This window comes from Camellia sinensis, chromosome 14, assembly GCF_055761805.1.
Source record: "Camellia sinensis isolate YWXY chromosome 14, ASM5576180v1, whole genome shotgun sequence".
NCBI lineage: Eukaryota > Viridiplantae > Streptophyta > Magnoliopsida > Ericales > Theaceae > Camellia > Camellia sinensis.
This window is the reverse complement of record NC_138974.1, coordinates 100,648,385-100,665,098: the sequence shown is the minus strand read 5'-3', so window position 1 is coordinate 100,665,098 and position 16,714 is coordinate 100,648,385.

Sequence of the window (16,714 nt, the reverse complement as noted above, 5' to 3'; positions counted from 1 at the left end):
CTAATGAGGTCCAGCTAAAGCAGCCCGATTCCCTCTTGGCAATGCAGATTCAACCAAGGGAAACCCTTCGTGCGTATTCGGCGTGGTATTGGGAGTGCTTTAATCTATTAGATGATGCTTGCAATAACTCTGTGGCCATTACCTCCTTCAAGATGGGGCTGCATCCCGACAGCGCCCACCGTAGCACTTTGACCAGACGGCCCCCCAAAACAGTCTGGTCGTTGATGAAGAAAGTTGAGGAATACTGTAAAGTGAAAGATGACGCCTTGCGGGTTAAAGCCGAAAATGTGACCAACAAGACGGCTCCTTCTGAAATTACTCAGCCATTAAATTCTGTACCACCTCAGAGCCTTGAACCACGACATCGGACTAAACGAGATAAGAGACGGGATTCTCGCCGATCAAGCGACCAATGCTCCCACCGAGCAAATGAACAATTGCAAGTCGATAGCAGGCGCACAAGGCGCGCTGACAAGAAATATACGGAGTTATCAGAGCCGATCAGCGCGGTCATGTCCAAAATCCAACATCTTTCGTTCTTCAAATGGCCGTCGAAAGTGGTGGGACCTCCCGACACGCAAAGACAGGATAAACGGTGCGAGTATCACAAGGATCATGGCCATGATACTGAGAGTTGTTATGCATTAAAGGATCATCTGGAGGAATTGGTGCAAGATGGTCGGCTACAACAGTACGTCCGAAAAGGCAACTCAACCAAAGCAATAACTTTAAGACAGGATTCCCCTCCACTCGGCGTGATCCACATGATATATAGCCTACCAATGTCATCCGCGATGCATACGATTCAGTCGAATCCAGACCCTCAAAATCAACTCACTCCGACTAAACGGCCCCATGAAGCTGCGAGCATTGCTTTTGATGATTCAGATTTGGCCAGAGTGACACTTCCCCACATTGATCCCTTGGTAATCGAGTTACGCGTAAACTGATTCACTGTTGAGCGCGTATCCATTGACCTAGGAAGCACATTAGAAGTTATGTATTACAAGACATTCACAGAACTCGGCTTCTCCGAATCGGATCTCTCTCTGGCTCTTTATCCACTATTCGGCTTCAACGCCAATCCAAAATACCCATTGAGGAAAATCACACTACCCATTCGAGCGGGCTCCTAAACAGTGGATGTGGAGTTCTTAGTCGTCAAACTGCCATTGTCGTATAATCTCATCATAGGGCGAACTTGGTTGCAACTATGCAGGCTATGCCAAGCACCTATCATCAGCTGCTACGCTTCTCGATAGAGTGCGGCATTGAGCGAATCCGTGGCTCCAAGAAGTCGGCACAAGCATGCTATCTCCTTGCCGGAAAGACGCCAAAGGAGTTGCAAGTGAATTCTATCGAGGTGCCGGATCGGGAGAGCCTCGACGATGTTGGGCGGATCCCAAGTGAAAAGTCCACGGAAGCCCTAGATCGAGTTGAAATTGACGGAAACCCAGACAAGTTCTTCATGGTCAGCGCCTCCCTGAATCAAGCCGACAGACAGCAGCTCATTTCCTTCCTGCTCAGCAACCTTGATGTCTTTGCGTGGACTCCATACGAGATGCCGGGTATAAATCCGTCTGTTTCACAACACCGTTTGAATATTGACCATAAATGCAAGCTGATCATTTAGAAAAGCCGGCGGTCAGCCACAGAGCATACAGCCGCCGTTGTTGAAGAGGTCGACAGGTTGCTTGACGCCAAGGCAATCAAGGAAGTGACCTACCCTACATGGCTCTCTAATACTATGGTTGTGAAGAAGAAAATTGGGACTTAGCGAGTGTGCATTGATTTCACGGACCTAAACAAAGCCTGTCCCAAGGATTGTTTTCCCCTACCCAGAATTGACCAGCTTGTAGATGCGATGGCATGCCATCAACGTATGAGCTTCCCCGATGCTTACAAAGGCTACCATCAAATCGCCATGCATCCGATGGACCAAGACAAAACTGCATTCCTCATCCCAAGAGGAACCTACTGTTATAAGGTTATGCCTTTTGGCCTGAAGAATGCGGGGGCAACTTACCAAAGACTGGTCACTGCCATGTTCAATGAGTAACTCGGCCACACTATGGAAGTGTACATTGATGACATGGTGGTCAAATCCAAAGAAGAGCAAACTTATCTAGCCGATTTGGAAGAGACATTCGGTATTCTACGCAAATACAAAATGAAATTGAACGCTTCAAATGTGCATTTGGGATCGGCTCTGGAAAATTCTTGGGTTACATTGTCAACCACCATGGAATCGAAGCCAACCCGAGGCAAATCACAGCAATCTTGGAGCTCGGCTCCCCTCGTTCAGTAAAAGAGGTTCAAAAGTTGATGGGGATGGCCGCCGTACTCAACAGATTCATTAGTCAGTCTACAGATCGCTGCCGACAATTTTTCCATACACTACGGCAGGACAAGGCTTTTGAATGGTCCGCCGAGTGCGAAGCCGCTTTCAACGGCCTCAAAACCTACCTCCGATCAGTTCCACTCTTGACAACACCATCGGCTGGCGACCAGCTCATTTTGTATCTGGCAGTTTCTGACCAGACCGTCAGCGCCGTACAGATAAAGGAAGACCTGGAGGAGCAGCAGCCAGTGTATTATGTGAGTAAGGCAATGGTTGACGCTGAAACACGCTACTTTCCGTTGGAAAAACTCATCCTAGCCCTAGTCATGGCGGCAAGAAAACTGATGCATTACTTCTAGGAGCATAGCATCAGGGTGTTAACAGATTATCCCCTCCGATCAGTGCTACATAGTGTAGAAGCATCAGGACGTGTTTCAAAGTGGGCTCTTGAACTCGGCCAGTACGATATTTAGTTTCTACCTACAACCTCAATCAAGGGACAGATGCTTGGCGACTTTGTTGCCGAATTCACTGGAGGTCTTGCCGACTTCAAGTCTGATGAAATTCGACCGAAGCCGAATTAGAGAATTTATGTTGGGGACATTTGGCAGTTGTACTGTGATAGATCATCCAATCAGCAAGGCAGTGGAGCCGGAGTAATAATCATGGCTCCTGACGGCACAATAATTGAGCAGGCCGTCAAGCTCGGCTTCGAAGCTTCAAATAATGAAGCCGAATACGAAGCCCTTCTAACCGGTTTGCGGAATGCACATCTTCTGGGTGCTCGGCATTTGCTTGTATTTTGCGATTCAAAACTGGTGATCAATCAGCTAAAGGGAGAGTACGCAGCAAGAAATGACCGTATGGCGGCTTACATGAAAACGGCTAACTCCTTGCTGGAAAAATTTAACTATCATGAATTGAATCAGATAACACGTGATCAGAACACACATGCAGATGCCCTGGCTTGCCTAGCCTCCGCCATTAACTCAGAGATTAAACGGACCATCGAAGTAGGTTTCATCCGGAGCCGAGCATTGGCCCTTCGGAGAAAATCCAGGTTAATGTTATAGAATCTGGACCAAGTTGGATGGATCCCATTGTTGCATTCATGTCTTCCGAACAGCTCCCAGAGGACAAGAAAGAAGCGCACAAGCTGCGAAACAAAGCCCTGCGATACTACTTGGATCCGAGAGGAAAGCTTTATAAAAAATCTTTTTCTGGTCTATATTTGGAATGCGTGCATCCAGACAAAGTCAAAGAGCTTCTGACTAAAATACATGAAGGCAATTGTGGCGCCCATTCTGGCGGGCGCTCTTTGGCTCATCAAGCCGTGACACAGGGGTATTACTAGTCGACAATGAGAGCCGATGCCGAATGTTACGTGAAAAAATGTGAACAATGCCAGAAATTCTCTCCTTTGACCCATACACGATTCGGCATTCCAAGAGCACTTATCTCAGACAACGGCACCCAGTTTGATTGTGGCGTCTACCGAGAGTTGTGCAGCAAGTATGGTATTCGGCCTTATTTTTCCACACCGGCTTATCCACAAAGAAATGGTCAAGCTGAAGCCTCTAACAAATCCATCTTGGATGGCATCAAGAAGAGGCTGGAGAAAGCTAAAGGCAAATGGGTCGAAGAATTGCCGAGTGTGTTGTGGACTCATCGAACTACGTCGAGGCGATCTACTGGGAAAACGTCGTTTGCTCTATGCTTTGGAACACAGGCAATCATACCCCTGGAGATCGGCCTCCCAACCTTGAAATCAAAAGTTTTTGATATGGGCCAAAACGACATGATGCTGGCCTTGGATTTGATTTTGATTGAAAAACGAAGAGACCGTGCCCTTGCATCCATGGCACGGTATCAACAGCAACTTGCCAAGTCGTATAATCAACGTGTTCAGCTGCGCCGCTACACACCAGGAAAGTTGGTCCTGAAGAAAGTACTCCCAACTGCCAGGAAACCGGCTGATGGAAAATTGGGTCCTAACTGGGACGGCCCCTATCAGGTCGATTCGATCACGGGAGTAGGGGCATATTGGCTCAAAGACATGTCTGGAAGGAGTCTGCCACGGCCTTGGAATTCAATGCATTTACGTAAATTCTATCATTGACCCGACTTGTGGGGCTTGATACTTGTACATATTTCACTTTTGCAATGCAAAGTTTCTCATTTCTTCATCGCGCCATTCGGATTAAGCCTCCGGATTCGGAGCGCCCTTCGTGGATATCACGATTGGCCAATACAAGTCTTCGAATTCAGAGCCCCATCGGTGCCTGACACCTTTGAGCTGATTAAGCTTCCGAATTCGAAGCGCCCTTCATGGATATCACGATTGGCCAAGACGAAAAGCCTTCGGATTCGGAGCCCCATCAGTGCATGACACTTTTGGGCCGAATAAGGCTCCAGATTCGGAGCGCCCTTTATGGATATCACGATTGGCCAAGATGAAAAGCCTCCGGATTCGGAGCCCCATCCGTGCCTGACACTTTTGGGCCGATTAAGACTCTGGATTCGGAGCGCCCTTCGTGGATATCACGATTGGCCAAGATCCAAGTCTCCGGATTTGAAGCCCCATCAGTGCATGACACTTTTGGGCTGATTAAGCCTCCGAATTCGAAGCGGCCTTCGTGGATATCACGATTGGCCAATACAAGTCTCCGGATTCGGAGTTCCATCGGTGCCTGACACCTTTGGGCCGATTAAGCCTCGGGATTCGGAGTGCCCTTCGTGGATATCACGATTGGCCAAGACGAAAAGCCTCCGGATTCGGAGCCCCATCAGTGAATGACACTTTTGGGCCGAATAAGACTCCGGATTTGAAGCACCCTTCGTGGATATCATGATTGGCCAAGACGAAAAGCCTCCGGATTCGAAGCCCCATCAGTGCCTAACACTTTTGGGCCGATTAAGACTCCGGATTCGGAGTGCCCTTCGTGGATATCACGATTGGCCAAGATCCAAGTCTCCGGATTCGGAGCCCCATCAGTGCATGACACTTTCGAGATGATTAAGACTCCGGATTCGGAGCGCCCTTCATGGATATCACGATTGGCCAAGATCCAAGTCCGGATTCAGAGCCCCATCAGTGCTTGACACTTTCGGGCCGATTAAGACTCCGAATTCGGAGCGCCCTTCGTGGATATCATGATTGGCCGAGACAAATAGTCTCCGAATTCGGAGCCCCATCGACGCATGATGCCTTTGGGCCGATTAATCCTCCGAATTCGGAGCGCCGTTCGTGAATGGCACTTATGGGCCGAATAATACTCCGAATTCGGAGCGCCCTTCACGACGAAGGTTAAAGTGGAATGCTCCGTTAAGTTGAGCTGGCAAAAACCATTTACACATCAAAGCATATAAACATTCAAAATAAAATGCTTAGTTAACTTGGGCCGGAGCAACAGTATAAACAAATCAAAAACGTTCGGGATGAGATGCCTAATTAAGCATGAAAAAATTCAAAATGAACCACAAACATTTAAAATAAAAAATTTTATTCAATTAGACAGTAATTACATAATCTTGAACACAATCTGCGTTTGAGCATTACAATGTCTATTTTTTATCCGGCGTCTCCCTCGTCGTTACTCTACTCGACTTCGAAGGCGAAAAAGGGGAAGTGATCGCGTTGGTATAACGGCAACGCCGAATCAACGCTCGCTGCTTGGAGAGTCTCCGCGGCTTGAAATGCCTTGATCCAACCATGCTTAAATCCACGATTTTCACGTCGGCAAACTTCCTCGGCGAGCTTTTCCCTGGTCTTCTCTATCCCAACATTTCGCCCCTCGTGAAAGCCTTTTTCATAACCCATGGTCCTCGCATTTTCTACGGCAAACATGCTTACCGTATCTCGGTCGGCAATCGCATGACTTAACAGCCGTTGGGTCACTCTTTCCTCCATGGCCGGGTTAGACTGACCTGCCGCACTCGGCTCGGTGGTTTGAGCCTCCCTAAGCTCCCTAAGCTCACGCTCGGCCTTCTCCGCGCGAGCCTCCAAACTTCGAAATCGTTCGTCTTTCTTCTCTATTTCTCGTCGCGCGGCGCGCAGGCGTATGCCGACTTCATAAGCAGTATACAGCCCTTTCACCACCCCATGGATGCCTTCTCGAAATACTTCGAAATCTTGTCGACCAACCATCGACTGCTGCACTTTCGGTGGAAAGATCTGTTGAGCAAACTCGACTGCCACACCTACATCGTTGACGATAGAATCCGCCTCCATCATTGGTTTATTCCCCACGAAAATTGCAAAACTCAACGGTCGCGACGTCGCGTCGGGCTCGTTTCTCGGTCGCGGTCGCGGGGAGCTTCCTCGTTGCTATTTTTCTTTTCAGGGTGATCTATTTCGACGACTTGGGGGCTGACGTTTTTCCCGTTCCCTGGACATCCTTCCTCCCGTGCATGTTGGCTCGCCGCTGCGATTCATTGCAGTGTCTAGCTCAGCCAATGTTCGTCCTTCTCTTTTGCTATTGAAGAACAGTCTATTTGACATTTGCTCTTATCTGACCTTCTGCAACAAGCTAGCTTAAATTTAGTCTGAACTCGATAAGTGGAATCATTGGCGCGAAGAATCCACCCCATTTATTCCTAATGCACGCAGCGCCCCCGAGGCGACTTCATTAGTGCTAAACTCTAAAAGCCCGATGCCGATCGATTTATGCCACAACCACTCCATGAACAGTATTCGGCTTTTGGAGCTCATGCACTAGCTGGGGCAAGTGCAGATTTATTAATCTGATCGACCAAGCATCTAAGCCCAATGCTGATCGATGTGTGCCACAGCCACTCCATGAACTATTAGCATTCGACTTTTTGGAGCTCATGCACTAGCTGGGGCAAGGGCAGATTTATTAATCTAATCGGTTAAGCACCTAAGCCCGATGCCGATCATTGTGTGCCACAGCCACTCCATGAACTACTAGCATTCGGCTTTTTCGAGTTCATGCATTGGCTGGGGCAAGGGCAGATTTATTAATCTAATCAGCCAAGCACCTAAGCCCGATGCCGATCATTGTGTGCCACAGCCACTCCATGAACTATTAGCATTCGGCTTTTTGGAGTTCATGCATTGACCGGGGTAAGGGCAGATTTATTAATCTGATCGGCCAAGCGCCTAAGCCCGATGCCGATCATTGTGCGCCACAGCCACTCCATGAACTATTAGTATTCGACTTTTTGGAGTTCATGCATTGGTTAGGGCAAGGGCAGATTTAGTAATCCGATCGGCTATTCAACGAGGATAAATTAAAATTGCCTAGTCATCTAATCGGCAAGTATACATGAATGTTTTATCCAAAATAGCAAAAAACAATACCATTCATCAATAACAAAATTTAGCACAAATAATTGCAAAGTTCAAAGGAAATTTTCATTAGTAAATTGGGCACAAATTGTAGCCATTTTACATATGAAAACTACTAAACAAAAAGCTACAAGTTCGCATGAAAATGCCTAGCAAAAAACTATGACTGTAGCAATACATGAAAACTACTAAATGAAAAGCTGTAAGAATACATTCAAAATCTTAAAACAAAAACAAGGGTCGCCCAAATTAATCCTCGGAGTTAGACTCCAACGGCTCAACATCCACTTGCTCGTATGGAATCGGCATAGCCAATGTCACATCAGCAGCAGTAAGGGCTTTGAGCTAGCCGCGTTTGAATCCCCGATTTTCAAACTTAGGGACTTCTTCCACATAGTTAGTGAGAGAAGCATTTTGCCCGGCGTCGAACGCCTTGGCAGCCTCTAAGTCGGCTGCTTCCTTCGCCTTCTTTAATTCTTCCAACTCAGCCTTCAGTTTGGCGATCGCCTCTTGGGCTAACTTGAGCACGTCTTCGCTCGCGTCTACCCTTTTCTCGGCGGCCAATCTCAGCTAATCTGCATTTCTCGCCCTCTCCATCTCGGCCTCGGCCCTGGCGCTTTCCATTTTCGCCCTCGCCGCCTCGAAATCAACCCTGCTCCTTTGGCCTTCTATTTTCGTTTGTAAATGGCCAAGTCGTTCGACGGCGTCATGCTGGCGACGACCTATCTCGGCTATTCTCCCGATCGTCTGCGAAACAGGAAATTAAAACCAAGATAATATTTGCATAAAAGGGAAAGACAAGGTCAAGGTATATACCAGGAGAGCCGATTAAGCGGCTAGTGCTATCGCCAGCAGATCCGACTCCGCCAGGAAAGTTGCCTTGTCAGCCGGCAATGAGACGGACGTAGCCATGCTGAGTGCGATGGCTAGGTCTTTAATTGCCGAAGCATCAGAGGAGATCGGCGTGTTTTTTATCTTCAGTTGAATGATAAAAGGCATAATCACATCCGATTCCTCTAAACGAGGTCGTTTGTCAGCACGGTTTTCTTCTGAGTTGGCCTCGACCTCGGCAGGACGCTTCGCTGCCCTCTGCTCAGCCTCTTGATCGGCCTGCACAACCACCTCGGACTCGGCGCTTTGGTTTTTTGTTGTTTCCTCCTTAATAACAGGCAAGGAGGGCTGAGATTCGGCAACAGGTAGGAAGGGCTGAGATTCGGCGGCATGTGGCACTTTAGATCGAATGGCCTCTGCTCTTCGCCGCGCGGCCATCCTTTCAACATTTTTCTTTTTGGCAAGCTGTGTGAGGCTTAACCCAACCATGTCTTCAGGGTATGCGCCGAGAAGGTCCTCTAAATCGTTAAAAACGTCGTCAAATGGAAGGTCCCCTCAGCCCGAAGTGGACGGAGGGTCGGCTGAATTGAGGCCGGCTTCCTCAAAGGCCAACTTCAAAGCCTCATCTACTTCCACTTCAGATTGATCTGACTCGACGACCTCAGCTACTTCCGCCCGCTCCGAATTGGACCCCTCGAAACCAACTTGCCGCAAGTTTTTGAAGTCAGTCAAAATAAGAGCGGTAAGAAACTCTTCACACTTCGAAATTGGGATGTTTTCTGCCACCGAGAAGGTCGTATATATCGGCTCATAGAGAAGCAAAACGTGGGCCACCCTCCCCTGTTTCTGAAGACTCGAATGGCCGAAATATTTGAGCGCGACTTTGATTTTCGAAAGAACGGCGTCGTCGGTTGAAGTCAGGACTTTCTTCAAATCGTTTCATGCACAAGCAAAACCATGAGGTCTCAAAAATGAAGCTATATAATATAACAAAAAAAATAAACACAAGAAGCTATACGGCCACCTGGTTTGCCCCTCCGTCTAGGAATAGGATCGAGGCGATCCTTGCCTTCACCGAATTCCCAGTTACCTTGGACAACGACCATAACATCATCGACTCGCTTTCTAGAACTGGAAAGCATAGTCACTAATTGATGGTCGGTGTCCTTGGCCTTAAGGAAATAACGTTCGTGCCGACCAGAAGACTTGGCCAAGACATAACAATGCCGAATAGCAAGAATGTCGAGGTTAATCCTAAGGCGACGGTTTAGCTCTATAATCCCCATTACGATTCCAAAGAAGTTGACATTGGGTTGGGAAGGGATTAGACCCCAATGGCAAAGCACAGCCCTAAAGAATGGGTGAAAGGGGGAAACGGACTCCACCCTTTACGATTGATAGGAGAAGGAAGATGATCGTGGTTTCATCAGCCCTTTCCATATCGAGGGTGCCGTCTGTCACGAGTGACAGACGGACGTCATCAGGAATGGAAAAATGGCATCGGAAGCCAGAAATTTGATCCGAGGAGAGGAGATCTTTCAAATGTTTTGCCATTTCCTTCAGCCTATAGAAATATGCTAAACCAAAAACAAACCAGGAAAAAGGATTCAAAACAGAGAGGGAGAGAACTTACAAGAGACGAAGATAATAGTGAAGAAAAGGAAGTTGTAGAGGTAATTCGGAAGGCAATCCAGCGACGAGCACCTAAAAATATGTACGTCGAAATTTTAAATCACAATAAATAGAAGTGTACGAAGGGACGAGAAGTTGAAATGATAACCGAGAAGCATGTGCTCAGACATCTGTGTTGAAATGAGGTCAGCCGCCGAATTTAGGCTCTAACTTTTCGAGTTCGAAACCAAACACTCCAGCCAACTGTCGTTAGTGGAGTGCTTGGGGGGCAATTGTGGAGGCCGAATATTGGGAGTCGTAAAGAGGCCGAATAGTTGAACTTGGAGAGTCGAAATATATATAGCATTCAGCCCCGTCTCGCACGTTCAAATCCTACCCTATTCGGCCAAATAGCTGGTTGAGCAAGGGGCCGAGTGAAAAGCGATTTGCTACAAAAGAAACCGAATGGCGAATTGAAAGTGGGCCCAATCCCGAGGCCCAAGAAAGAAAATATATAAATAGAAGAACATCAGCCAGAAAGAGGTATGTGAGAACTAGTGTGCTTAACTTAAGATACAAGCAATCAATAGAGTATACACTGACTTATTCGTCAGAGTGCTAATTCCGGCACCCCCGACCGGAGTATTCATTTCTTTTCAGGTAACTAGCTGAGGATCACGAGCGTCCCCCAGGATCAAAAGAGTATTTCCAAACCACTTCCTCACACGCACGTATTCAAGAAAATAGGAAATGACAATGATATTCGAAAATGATGAACCGAACCCAATGCATGCAAAAATGGATACACTACAACAAGTTGGGCCTTCAATGACGAAATTTTTTTGTCTCCAAAGAGCTAATTTCGTCACTATAGATATTTGTGAGGAAATATTTTCGTCACCGGTTTCGTCGTCACTAAAAACCACCGTGACGAAAAATAATTTCGTCACCAATGAGATTACTTCAGTGACGAATTTTTTTGTCACCAATAAAACAATATTTTGTCGCCAAAAATTCTCATTTTCGTCACCAAATAGTTATTCAGTACCATATTTATAACTTTAGTTGACGAATAAATTTGTCACACATGTTGATCATTGATGAGGAAATAATTTCGTCACAGTAAGATGTAAAGGTGACGAAATTTTTTGTCTCCAAAAGTCATTCATAGGTGACGAAAATATATATATACGTGACGAAATTTTAGTCACCAAACAACAAAATGAACCAAGTATTTCATATATAAAGCTATAATAAATTTTGTCACAAAAAATATTTATTAGCGACAAATAATCACTTTGTCATAATAACAAGTACAAATGACAAAAAAAATTCGTCACTGAACTTGTTCCATATTTTATATTCCGATTTAAATTATTATTTCATAAATATCCCTGCTCATATCTCAATAGTCTTTTCAATGTATTAATAAATCCACTAGCTATTATACGCCATTCCACAAAAAAATTCACTAAACAATTTATATTATAAATGAAAATATATCCATCAAACAAATGAATTTAATAATCCATTAAGTATAATAAAGAAAAACCATCATAGCAAATTCCAAAAGGAACTAACGTTGAGTCCAAAAATAAAAATAACACTCGATCTTGATTTGCAACAAGAACTAAGTATCAGTTCAAGAAAAAAAAATTCAACAGGTGATCTTCATTTGCAAGTATGCTTCCAAACGTCATCAAAAACCAATCTGCAAAGAAAATAAATAAGGAAAACGTTAATATATTATCAATTACATCTAAACTCATATATAAATAATTTTATTTTATAAACCAATTTAGTAGAAATGCATATAACAATTCAAAACTTCAAAGAGTTAATGTGATCTTTGATGATAAAGCAACACGGATAACATAAGATGCCAAAAAATTGTAAGAATACCATATATCACTATCACTAATGGCAGAATATATATAATAGCTCCAAAATATAATGTAACATTGAGGTACATTTGATTCACGAAAATGGACCGATGACTTCTTCAATGAGGTAAATTTGATAAGTGGAATTCAACACAAGAAGGGAGGCTCTATGTACACACCACTTTTCCTCTCAAGACAAATCATTAATTAGTTTATTTTTTATTACAATTTTAACCTTAGGTAAAATGACTACAAAGACAAGTTATGATGTACACCATTTATATAATTAGCATAAAGGACAATAATAAATATAATACTCATCAACAAGCAAGTCCAGACCTTTCTCTCGCTCTCGCTCTCGCTCTCTCTAGATTCAGGAAGCGAGGGAAATCAAAGGACAGACGCAACTTCGTAGAAGCAATCTCAGAGAATTGTTAAAATCGAGATTTATGTTGAATCTTATCCTTACAGGTACTCTAGAAATGTTGTTAGACTCTGGTTTTCTACTTTAAATGTCATTGTATCTATCTATGCATATTGCATATGTATGTATTTCTATTATAAAAATGAGTGCAAAATCTTTACTATCATATGGGTTTCATATCTGTATGTTGATTTCACAGTTTTTGGTGGGTAAACTTTATTCTTTAATGTTCTGTCAAGTCCTAAAAAAATGTGTATGAATTTCCATTTTGAGTTGGGGAAACAACTTGTAATCTGTTTGGATTGTGGGTGATAAAAAGAAAAGAAATCATTGCAAGTGATTGTGTTTTTCACTATATGTTTGGATGGGTAAGCAAGCAAAACATGTGGGAAAGGGTTATGGGTGACATTTTTTTTGTTTGAATTTTGGGGGGCAATTACTTTTGGTGAGAAATGAAATAACCAAAATAAGAGAGTTGTTTTTTTTTTGTTTTTGGTCCTCACAATTTCTCATGATTTCTGACCAAATCATCCTATCCAAACAGAGTGTTATGTCTAATATCTGGTGGTTGTGTTTGATTTTTTATTTTTATTTTTATTTTTTGAAATTATAGGTAATTGGAGATGTTTCATTTTGATTATTGTGCAGGTGTTGATTCTTTTGGCACTAGTTAATATTCTGAAAATTTAGGGGACTGAGCTGGTTCTTGGTCCCTGGAAAATGAGTTCTGAATTGGGTTAGTGTATGAATAGAGATAATGAGCACCAAATTACATAGCCCATTTCTGTGGTTTCCTCTTCAACACTCTGCAAATAGAAGAAACAATGGCAATTTAGTTTATCTAGACAAAGTAAAACTACCCAAGAGGGCTTTTAGCAAGTGTAAATGTGCAAAGCAAAATCATTGGGTTTTTCAGGGGATTAGGTTTTCTCATTTTTGTGGAAGAAATGTGGAGCTGCAATGGAAGAACCTAGGGTTTAGAGGTGGGTTGATTGTGAAACATGTAACAAAGCCCTTTTCTGCGGACAAAGCTTTGGTTAGGTCTTTGGTTCGGTTGTGGGAAGAAGGGTTACTTTTAATCAGGTGCTCTATTTTTTTTGCCATGATATCTTGGGTGTGCTTATTGGTTTGGTATGGGAAGGCAAAAGCCAAGACTTTTGTTGAAGCGAAGCTTTTATCTTCTGTTTGTTCGGTTCTGGGCGAGTATATTCAGCGCGAGCTTGATTTTGGTAAGGTTCAGCGAATTTCACCCTTGAGCATTACCTTGGAGTCTTGTTCAATTGGGCCTCATAATGAAGAGTTCTCTTGCGGGGAGGTCCCTACTGTAAAACTACAAATTCTTCCATTTGCAGGTCTAAGGAGGGGGAAGATTGTGATTGATGCAGTTTTGTCTAATCCAAGTTTTGTTGGTTGTGCAAAAGAAGAATTATACCTGGTTAGGAATACCTTCTACTGACGGTAGTCTACAGAGGCACTTGTCAAGTGAAGAAGGAATTGATCATTGTACGAAAATTAGGAGGATTGCTAGAGAGGAAACAGCTGCTCAGTTTGATAAAGAGAGAGATGACGCAGCTAAGGAAGAACTTGAACTCATTTTGAAACTAATACTATAAAACGAGACAAGATTTGGGATTAGCTTAGTATGTGAACAAATCACGCTACATTTTCAACGGTAAACAAGTCAAACTTGAACTCATTTTGAAACTTGTTCATTTTTCAAGCTAAATTTGAACAACCAACTACTTGGCATGACTTCGCTTGTTTATAGCCCTATAACATGAGCACTAGGCAAGCAAATGAATAAAGCATTCACAATCTAAACAAATATTCATCAACAACATCACATTTTAAAGCTTGAATACGAATTGGCTAGAACATCTGAAGAATGAGAAACAGATAAAACTATAGTATCTAAAGTAAGTTACAAAACAAGTGGCAATTCCTATCATTGGTAGAGATACAGACTGGAATAGCATACCTAGAACTTCCAAAGCTACTGCTTCAACTGATTATTCAGCTCTCCCTGCTGAGCCACACATGCTCCAAAGTCATAGAAACACCAACTATTAAGTGCATGTTTGTGTATCCAAGCCAAATCGCCATGTAATAGATAGCAGCGCACGACCCAACAAGCTGCAAAAGTTGGTTGCAAAAACCAGAACACGTGACTAACACAAATTACTGAAATCACTAGTCCCCATTCACACACACAAACAATAAATAAATAAATACAATCCAACAGAAAATCTATATTTTACAAGTTATAATGGTTGATTTCATCTCAACTTAAACTCTTTGTTTTAACTAGATTCATGGCTTTTATTCCTTTCTTCAATTGTATTTCTCAAGCCTACATTGAAGGACAAAACCACCACCACCGACTCCTACATCGAACCTCTCGGTTGGTTTAGTAAATCAAATGGCAACAATCATGGGCAATTGAGATTAGCATTGGTAGCACATCATGAGCCATGAACCAAAGAAAGATTTTTAACTCAAAAGGGAGTTTCCTGTTTAAAATCAAAGAAAATTTTTGATGCTTTCATAATACAAGCCAAAACAGAGCTGATAAAACAAATGGAATGGTAAATGAAGATGATGAAGTAGCAAAGTATGTTAGACAGACTAAGTGACTATTAGTTAGTTTAGGTGTCAAATTATGTTAGTAGGTTGCAGAGGGATAGAAGTAGCTTGAAAACATGGACTAAGGCTGTGGCAAAAGGGAACTACGCTGTGGAATGGCAGCACTGGACTGTGGACCTGCAGAATTGAGCTGTAGAGTTGGAGGCTGCAGGGCAGCATACCTGGGCAGCAGGACAACAGAACTGGGCTGCTGGACGGAAAAACTAGGCTGCAGAGCAGCAAAACCTAGGTGAGCAGTAAAACTGAGCTGTACAGAACCGGGCTGTTTAGAAGTATGTCTAAGCAGTAAGGATCAAGATTTGCACATTTATTTTAATAGTAAGTTGGTTCTATTTTTTTTAAATCTATTGTGATGTATCTATTTATTCTTGCAGTTCATAGGATTCCTCGGGCCATACATAGAGGATGGCCACTTAAAAGGATGGAAGCACTAGCTTTACTGAAGGAGATATACTCTTGGCTTCCTCAATATGTAAGAGCATGCCTTCTAATTCAATGCTAAGTGAGTGATGTTCTAGTTTTTTTTTTCTGAAATTAATATATTGTTAGTATATTATCACTACAAGAATTAACACTTTTGGCAACAAAAAAATTGGTCGCTAAAAGTCAATTTTTGGTCGGCAAAAGTTATCCGCGACCAATTTTTTTGGTCGCTACTTTGGTCGCCAATTGAGGGTCGGCAAAAGTAATTCGCGACCAAAATTGTGGTTGGTCGGCAAAAGTTGGATTTCGCGACTAAATTTTTGGTCGCTAAATATTTAATTACCGCGACTAATTTATTTTGTCGGCAAAACACTTTGGTCGCGAAAAGTGATATTTTCCCGACCATAAAGTTTGGTCGCCAATTATCACATTCAACGACCAAAAAGTTTGGTCGCCAATTGTGACATTTCGCGACCAGAAATTTTGGTCGCCAATCGTGACATTCCGCGACCAAAAAATTTTGGTCGCCAATCGTGACATTCCACGACCAAAAAAGGTTTTGGTCGCCATTTGTTACTTTTCGCGACCAAAACTTTTGGTCGGCAAAAGTGAGTTTCCACGACCAAGAGCTGTTTTGGTCGGCAATAGATGTATTTTTTGCGACCAAAACTCTTGGTCGGCAATTGTCATTTTTTGCGGAAAAAAATAATTTATTTGTCGCGACTAATATATTAGCCGCCAAAGCAGGAAAACAATACACCTGTAATTCCTAATAATTCATTCAATCCATAATAAACCTATAATTTTAAAGCATCATTCAAATTAACTGAATCATTAACATCCGACACAATACATAATTCATTAACATTCGACACAATACAACTATTCTAAGTTTTCATTCACAAGTCACATCCATCTAGCATAACAAATTGAAACATAACTATTTGTTATCCATGCACAGCTATCAACAAATAAAACTACTAATATTTGTTATCCATACACATCCATCCAAAAATATTTAATCCTTCAACAACACAGCTTAATCCACTAAGTTGCCTTGATAGCCAATCAAAAAGATCCTTGCGCCCTTCCGTGCCAAGCTTCGCATCCATCAAAGCAGTAGTGATGTCAGGCACCTAATAAAGAAACATAATTGGAAAATTTATCAGAGAAGCATGATAAATATATAAAATTATTTACAAAATCTGACAGTATACCCTGCAAGAAACAACTACCCAATATTAAAG